At 37.7% G+C, this 7,048-nt stretch overlaps 2 long non-coding RNA genes across 2 annotated transcripts; both read right to left on the reverse strand.

Moving 5' to 3' along the window:
* Positions 1-1,227: 1,227 nt before the first annotated feature.
* LOC131255420 (uncharacterized) lies at positions 1,228-1,871 on the reverse strand. Its single transcript, XR_009176015.1, has 2 exons — positions 1,755-1,871; positions 1,228-1,653 (listed from the first exon to the last, which is right to left on the reverse strand). It is a non-coding gene; the product is annotated as an uncharacterized LOC131255420 (long non-coding RNA).
* Positions 1,872-2,473: 602 nt separating this feature from the next.
* LOC131255419 (uncharacterized) lies at positions 2,474-4,258 on the reverse strand. Its single transcript, XR_009176014.1, has 4 exons — positions 3,390-4,258; positions 3,233-3,313; positions 3,019-3,131; positions 2,474-2,807 (listed from the first exon to the last, which is right to left on the reverse strand). It is a non-coding gene; the product is annotated as an uncharacterized LOC131255419 (long non-coding RNA).
* Between the last annotated feature and the right edge of the window lie 2,790 nt (positions 4,259-7,048).

Below are 7,048 nucleotides of genomic sequence, written 5' to 3' on the forward strand. Positions count from 1 at the left end.
GGAGTCTCTGACCTAACTCGGAAGCTCAGCTCGTCGGTCGGGTGGTGGTGCTACCAGATTTCTACTTAGAGGTGGGGTGAGGTGGAGTCCTTGACCCAACTCGTCCGCTTAGCTTGTCAGTCGGGTGGTGGTGCAGGTGCTGCCGGTTTCTGCTCGAAAGTCAGACGACCGCTTACTCGCTCAATCGGCTCGGGTAGGGTAGGGTAGCAAAAGGAAAAGGAGGGGGAAAGTGAAGGGTTTTAAAAGGGTTTTGGGGTTTTAAGTTTTTTTTTTTTTTACTTATATATATTATAAATGAATAATATATATTATATAATATTAATATATTTCGAGAGAGTTGAGTTCGAGTCGGGTTCGAGCTCTGTTTCGAGTCGGGTCGAGTCGAGCTTGATCAAGCTCGAACTCGACTCATTTTTATTCGAGCTAGAGTTACTTGCCCTCGGCCTGATTCGAACCTTCATGCGAGTTGAGTCAGAATGAGCTCAAACGAGTCGAGTCAAGTGAGTTTATCGAGCTAGCTCGACTCGTGTACAGCTCCAATGATGGAGGGATACTAGGTGTAAGGATAGTTTAGGGTGTAGTCATGAGTGGATACACATGCCATAGCTAAAATGGTCCCACATAAATTATCACTGCCATCTAAAACATCTACCCCATCACTAGATATGATTACATTCTTCTAAAATTTATACCATTGTCAGATGACACCAGGATAAGAAGATGTGATCCTAAATCGTTTAAAGTTCCATTACAAGAAAATTGGCCTTTACCAGTGGTCAAAATCGCCGGCAAAGGCCCAGAAAACTGCCGCCAAAGCCTTTGCCCGTGGTCAGGTAACACCTAGTAAAGGTGGCATCGGTAAAGGCTTTATCGGCGGTCAAGACCTTTACTGACGGTTGTGTCGGACGCCGCTAAATCGCCAGTTTTTACTGCACTACCATTAAAATGGTCAAAAGCTACGGATAAAATTCATAGCTAAATATGACTAGCCCACGGTACGACCATAGCCATTGGTACCGTAGCTCTTTAAAACTTTTCCATGGATTAAATCCGTAGCCATGGAGCTCATGGCCACTGACAATCTGTAGCCATAGAGAAAATCTTTCTTATCAAAAAGTTTTTTAAAAAAAGAAAAAAAAGAAAAAAAGAAGAAGAAAGGGTGACCCATATGTATCCTATATATATATATATATATATATACACACACACACACACACACACACACACACACCAGTCTAAGTAACTAACATACCTTGGTTGATGTCAATGATCTCCTTGTTGCCAATGATTGCCATTGTTTCCAAGGCACTGGTTTCTTCTGTTGATCTTTGGTGAGCTGTGTAGCAGTAAAAGGCATCAACACCAATATTTCGGAGTCCTTCAGCAGGTTCAGGCCCTCAATGATATTGAGGTTCACCACCTGTGAGTGGAGGTTCTCTATTTTGTCTACCAGAAGCTCAATCTTCTCACCACGGTCCAGAACCTGCACAAAGAGAGATTATAATGGGTTTATGTTGTTCTGCACATCACAAGATTTAAATAATTTGGGGGCTTCAAAAGACAGGGCTGCATGGAGGACACTAATCATGGCATTTGGGTGGCCTAAGGAAAAAAAATTTCCTAACTGCACATTGAAATATTACAGGCAACCATCTGCACATTGAATGTTATACATACATTAACTGCACATTGAAATATTACATGGAACCATTTGTATCATAGCCATTGATGATGTGAAAAGAAGGAAAGCACACCTGGTAGAGAGGGCTCAACACAAACAATCATCATGGGTATATTCTGGAATTGCCTCCTGGAAAATCAAACAACAAAACCACATTTTCATTTGCCTCCTGGAAAATCAAATCCTCAAAAGTAGATAATAGTTGCACACATTAGAAATGAACAACAGAAAAGGCTTCTACCCTCATTCTTTTTGGAAAGATGGCGCGCTTTATTAAAGCTTAGTTGATACAACCATTTAGAACACCCAACATTCCTAGTCCAGTCAGCAACATTACTAGAGACCCCATATTGTTTGACAAAAAGTTGTTCTAAGCAATTGCTACTTAAAATATTTTCATTCTTTCCTGGCCATGGTCCTTTTCCATTAGGCCTGGCCAGAACTCTACTGTATTATTATGTATGTGCTTTAATTAAGTCGAGTTTACTCCAAAAAATAAAAACAATCTTAGAGTTATCGATAAAGTTACATTTACCTACTCATACATGTGTATTTGCATATTTATTGTAACAAAAACAATAGCTTCCTATAAAGAAAATAAAAAAAACACTGTAACAAGACAAAATAAAAATAAAAAATCAAAGAAGTAGGTTTGTCATAAAATTGTGAATTTGGGTTTCTTGAAGAGAGATGGAAACAAAAGAATGATGTATTGGATATTTGGATGGAGTGAAATACCTAAAGTTTCTTCCCTTCAACTGATGAACGTGGGCATCAACCTTTTTGAAACCTACAGGCTGTTGATCTCTTCAAGAAAAGAAAAATATAGAAATAGTGAGCTTTTCAATATCCAACAAGAGAGAGAGAGAAGCAAATTCCTCATAGAGCTCTACTCAAATCATTAAGAAGCTTCTCAGAATCATCAAAGAAGAGAGACACCACTTCAAAAACAAAATCTGGGACGCTCTCATCTTGCAACTGCTGCAGCTATGCATTGCTCATCTAAGAATCCCTTTCAAACAGTAGGAAAAAAAAAAACCAGCAACTCAAATTTCATGCATGCATTCTCATGTTCCTCAGATGGTAATTCCCTTGCAGGGACAACTAGTAACTCACATTTCACAACCTGCAGCAGAAACTATAGTTAAAAAAGATAAAATTGGAGCAGTTAAAATAATTCTACAGCAAGATTCATGCATGCATTCTCATTTCTAAATGAGACTCTGTTCCTACATATCCAACCATCCATTAGTGGTGGATGGGAATCATGTACACAACCAAGTTTCAACTTGGGTCATAGTTTAGGAACTTCTTTGCATGGAAAATCATCTGATTACCATCAATGGACAGTTTGAAATGTTTGATATGTAGTGGACAGATTGGGAAAACTTCTGGCTTGGTATTGACATTTATGATAAATGGCTTGACCATGATCTCCGAAAATTGGTCACTGAAGAAAAACAAACAGAGAAGATAATAAAAAAACTTGCAGATATTGGAAAGGAAATCATTGATGAGTTCAAAGGTGGGGGTGATGGAGAGAAAAGTCACCGTGAATGGCCTACAAAGGTATTGGCGGCCAATTCGATGTACCAAATTTGTGAGACAAGCTCTCCGAGTAGTAATTCATACCTATCACCATAAGGTAGAAAATGGGTCAACCTATGCAACTATTTTATAGACTCGAAACAAGACCAATATGGCTTACATGGAAAAATCTCACTGATTGAAGAACCTCAACATCGATCTTGGAACCCTCGTGCTGAACCCATGCTTCACCTTTTGTACCCTGTTCAAATGAAGAGAGTGCTTCAAGAGTACATGGGTGTGTTAAGGTGTGAATGCATGTGTATAATTAAAAATAATAATAATAATAATAAGTGTTAAACAACCTCATGGAGAGAGTGCATTGGATATTGAGTTTCTTTCAAAGCCAGTGGATCAGTAGGAGAATAAACACCAATAGGATAATACATTAATTTGGTTATGAAGTAAGGTATAACAAAATCATGATGAGCATAATCAAAACAAATGCATACCTCTTTTCTTTTCTTTTTTGACTTTGTAAAGTCCTTGGCTTTCTGAATTTCTATGGAAATTTTCTTCTAAAGAACAAGTTCTTTCTTCTCCAACATTTCTAGCGTCTGGGAGGCAAAAAACAGTAATTGTAACTAAGAGAGGAAGAGGGTTGTCTAACATGCAATGCATGAATACAGCGGAATCAAGATCTTATTGCATACACAACCATTTTTTTTCAATTGATAAGAGGTTGAAAATCAACATGATGTTCTTCACAAAAGTATTTATAAACAGCACATCAAATTCATCACAGACACCAGATTGTATGATCATAGGCAAAGTTCCCAATTTTTCTCATTTCTAACAAAGATTTGGCATGAAATATTGAAGAATACTAACACAATCATGCCACTGGTTACTAAAAAGCATTTGATATGGATAAACCTGGTTTTACATGCAAGAGTCCAAATACTAATTCAAAATCAAATGACATGGTTTGCGGGATTGTTTCTAGCACGGAAGAAGCCCTTCTTTGAGATTATGACATGCACCAATATGATTGCATTATCAGTAGCAGGCATAAGAAGATGAGGAAGAGGAAATTAACAAAATAAATAAATAAATGAAATTTCAAGGAAAAAAGAAACAACCCAATTGCTATGTTCAGAGAGTGCATAAAAAGTATTTATAAACAACATCTGCATATAGAAACGTGCATTATAGATTAGCAAATACTTGTACCCACCAACGGGGGTCTAGATAAAGGATTGCATTCTAACAAACTGACGTCTAAAAAACCTGACAAGATGGGTAGATTTCCATGCCAATATCTGAAAATTTGAAACAATACCTAAGTGGTTGTTTGGATGGTGGTAAATGATTTAAGTTGTAAATGATTTTGTGCAAGTGAGCAAACCACTTGAATAGCCTTATGAGTACAATGGAAATTCATTTCCAACCAATGCAAAACTATTTATTTATTCATATTTGTTCAAGGCTAGTTAGGATCCTCAGTTGGACTGATGCATGGCTTCAATTAGCAACAACCATTAACAAGAAACATCCTTTTCAGGCATTTTATCGAATGAGTAGAGAGTAGATATAGAAACAGACTATTTCCACTTTTGACAAACCTGATCTCACCATGGCACAAGTACTCATCGCAAACTAAGGCATAAACCTATTTGGTTGGTAAACTGTTCAGGTACTCCATCAAATTTTACAAGTTGCACAAGTGCACACCCACAAAAATAATTACCAGAACAATAATTAATATATAATCTAAATATGTATTGGTAGGTGTATATGTAGGTTTGACATTCAGTATTCCTTCTACTACTTAAATGCAGCAAAACATGCATTTGAAATAACCAAATGGTCTTCCAAACAACAATTAGTTCCAAACAGCATACCCAGATCCAAACATGATTAAGGAATTCTGGTTTGAATCCCATTTTCTTTGGATCCAGGCATCGTATTTGAAAATTGTGGTTACTTCAGAACACACATTAGTAGTACTATTGAAAAAAATGAAGAAATCAAAGAAATATTCAGCATCTATACTACCCAATACTAACACTGACAGATTGGTTGCTCCACTTAGCATTGTTAATGCTGTTGCAGCTTCAAATATAACCATTAGGCTACATATAGATGAGAAAATTGCGCACATGTTGAAAATTCCAGAATGGAAGATCCCAAGATAGATGAAGCAAAGATTTTTATTTTTTTTTAAAGAACCATAGAGTCATGTACAATAGGCTTTTGCTTGTAGTAAATAAATGAAGTTCAGGGAAAAAGAAAAGAAAAGAAAAGAAAAAATAAAAGAAAAGAAAACAACGATCGGCATTACAAAGAGTTAAAAAGAAAGAAATACTTGCCAACAACAATCATCAAATGCATTTATTAGCTACTAGAAAGAAAGGGATCAGAACAAAGAAACAAGATCAAAAAGTTTCATGGCAACGAATTATCTTTGAAAATAGATGTCACAACATTTCTTAAATGTTGTATGACACATGTACAATTTCTATCTTACTGTGTATCAAGTAACATGCTCTGCAGACAATCAAATAACACCTCAAAATAAAATGTGAACCCCGTGAACATGACCTCAACCTCTATCACAGACTCAAAAATGTCTTTTAACCAACCCATAACCGTTCAAGGAGATTACGAGCGACCGTTTATGAAGGAAAAGTAATCTGACATAGACGGACAACAAATAGAAATGTAACGCCCTAAAAATTGGGGGTCGAATAAAATTCCAACTCCCAAGTTCCAACGCATCACTTATGCAACATATTTAATGATGATTAAATGTTGTCTGTATTAGTGCATAAAACATGAATAAGATTAAGCCAAATCAGCAAAACATAATCCATGGACAGTTGTAATACGCAAGCGGAAGACTTACTCAAATATGTCTAACTTTATAAACCAGTTTAGATCCCCAAAGTATGTATGCATTGCCAGGTCAATAATTACATGTATTGTTTCAAATTATAAAATGTCAAAAAGTAATAGTCCAATACAAGAATAACCCTGAAGCCCCGCTGATCAGAAAGGTCTATGTAAACCTGCCTGAATACTGCATATATGAGAAGGCATCCTCATCGTCTACGAAGTCCGTCTCCACCTCATCAGTCGGGTCTCCATCTGCAGCTAAGACAGAGTCTGGTTGGTGTGTACAATACCGTCCCGAAACGTAGGAGTGAGTGATCAACTCAATAGAACAATAAAGCAAAGGTTAACATGTTATCAATTCAGTCAAGCAGTAATGATAAGGCAATACAATCAAACATTCCTAAGTACTCTGGTTAATGCAAGAATGGTATGTATAAATGATGCATGCCCTCCCCTGCACTCCCTCTGCGATCTTCATCTAACGGTCGCACATGTCAGTCACTTCCTCAGTGCTCTGCCCAATGGCAAACGGCACATGCAGTGCGGTGCATGAACGTGATTACCAAGTTCTTATTAGTCCTTTTCATACAGCAGGATTAGGAAGCTAAGGTACCTCCCTTATTTCAATTCTCAAACGATGATCCAATCTAGGGTCGTCAATCCTAGTAAATCTCATACGATGTTACGGTTCTAGGTCGCTGCAAAGGGCTTATCACCTTATCAGTGCAGGCCTAGTGTACTTCTGTTGCTACATAAGGGCTCGTCGCCTCCACGCAGTCTTAATGTACGCTCAAGGTCAATACAAAGGGCTCGTCACCTTATCAGTGTAGGCCGACAGCTCGAATACAATGTCCCATACCACCGTATTTGGCTCACGAGTCTGGGTTGCTCACTGGTCACTACGGGGAAGCTCGTCACCCCATCGTAGGCCGAAAGTTCGAC

Source organism: Magnolia sinica, chromosome 9 (genome assembly GCF_029962835.1).
Source record: "Magnolia sinica isolate HGM2019 chromosome 9, MsV1, whole genome shotgun sequence".
NCBI lineage: Eukaryota > Viridiplantae > Streptophyta > Magnoliopsida > Magnoliales > Magnoliaceae > Magnolia > Magnolia sinica.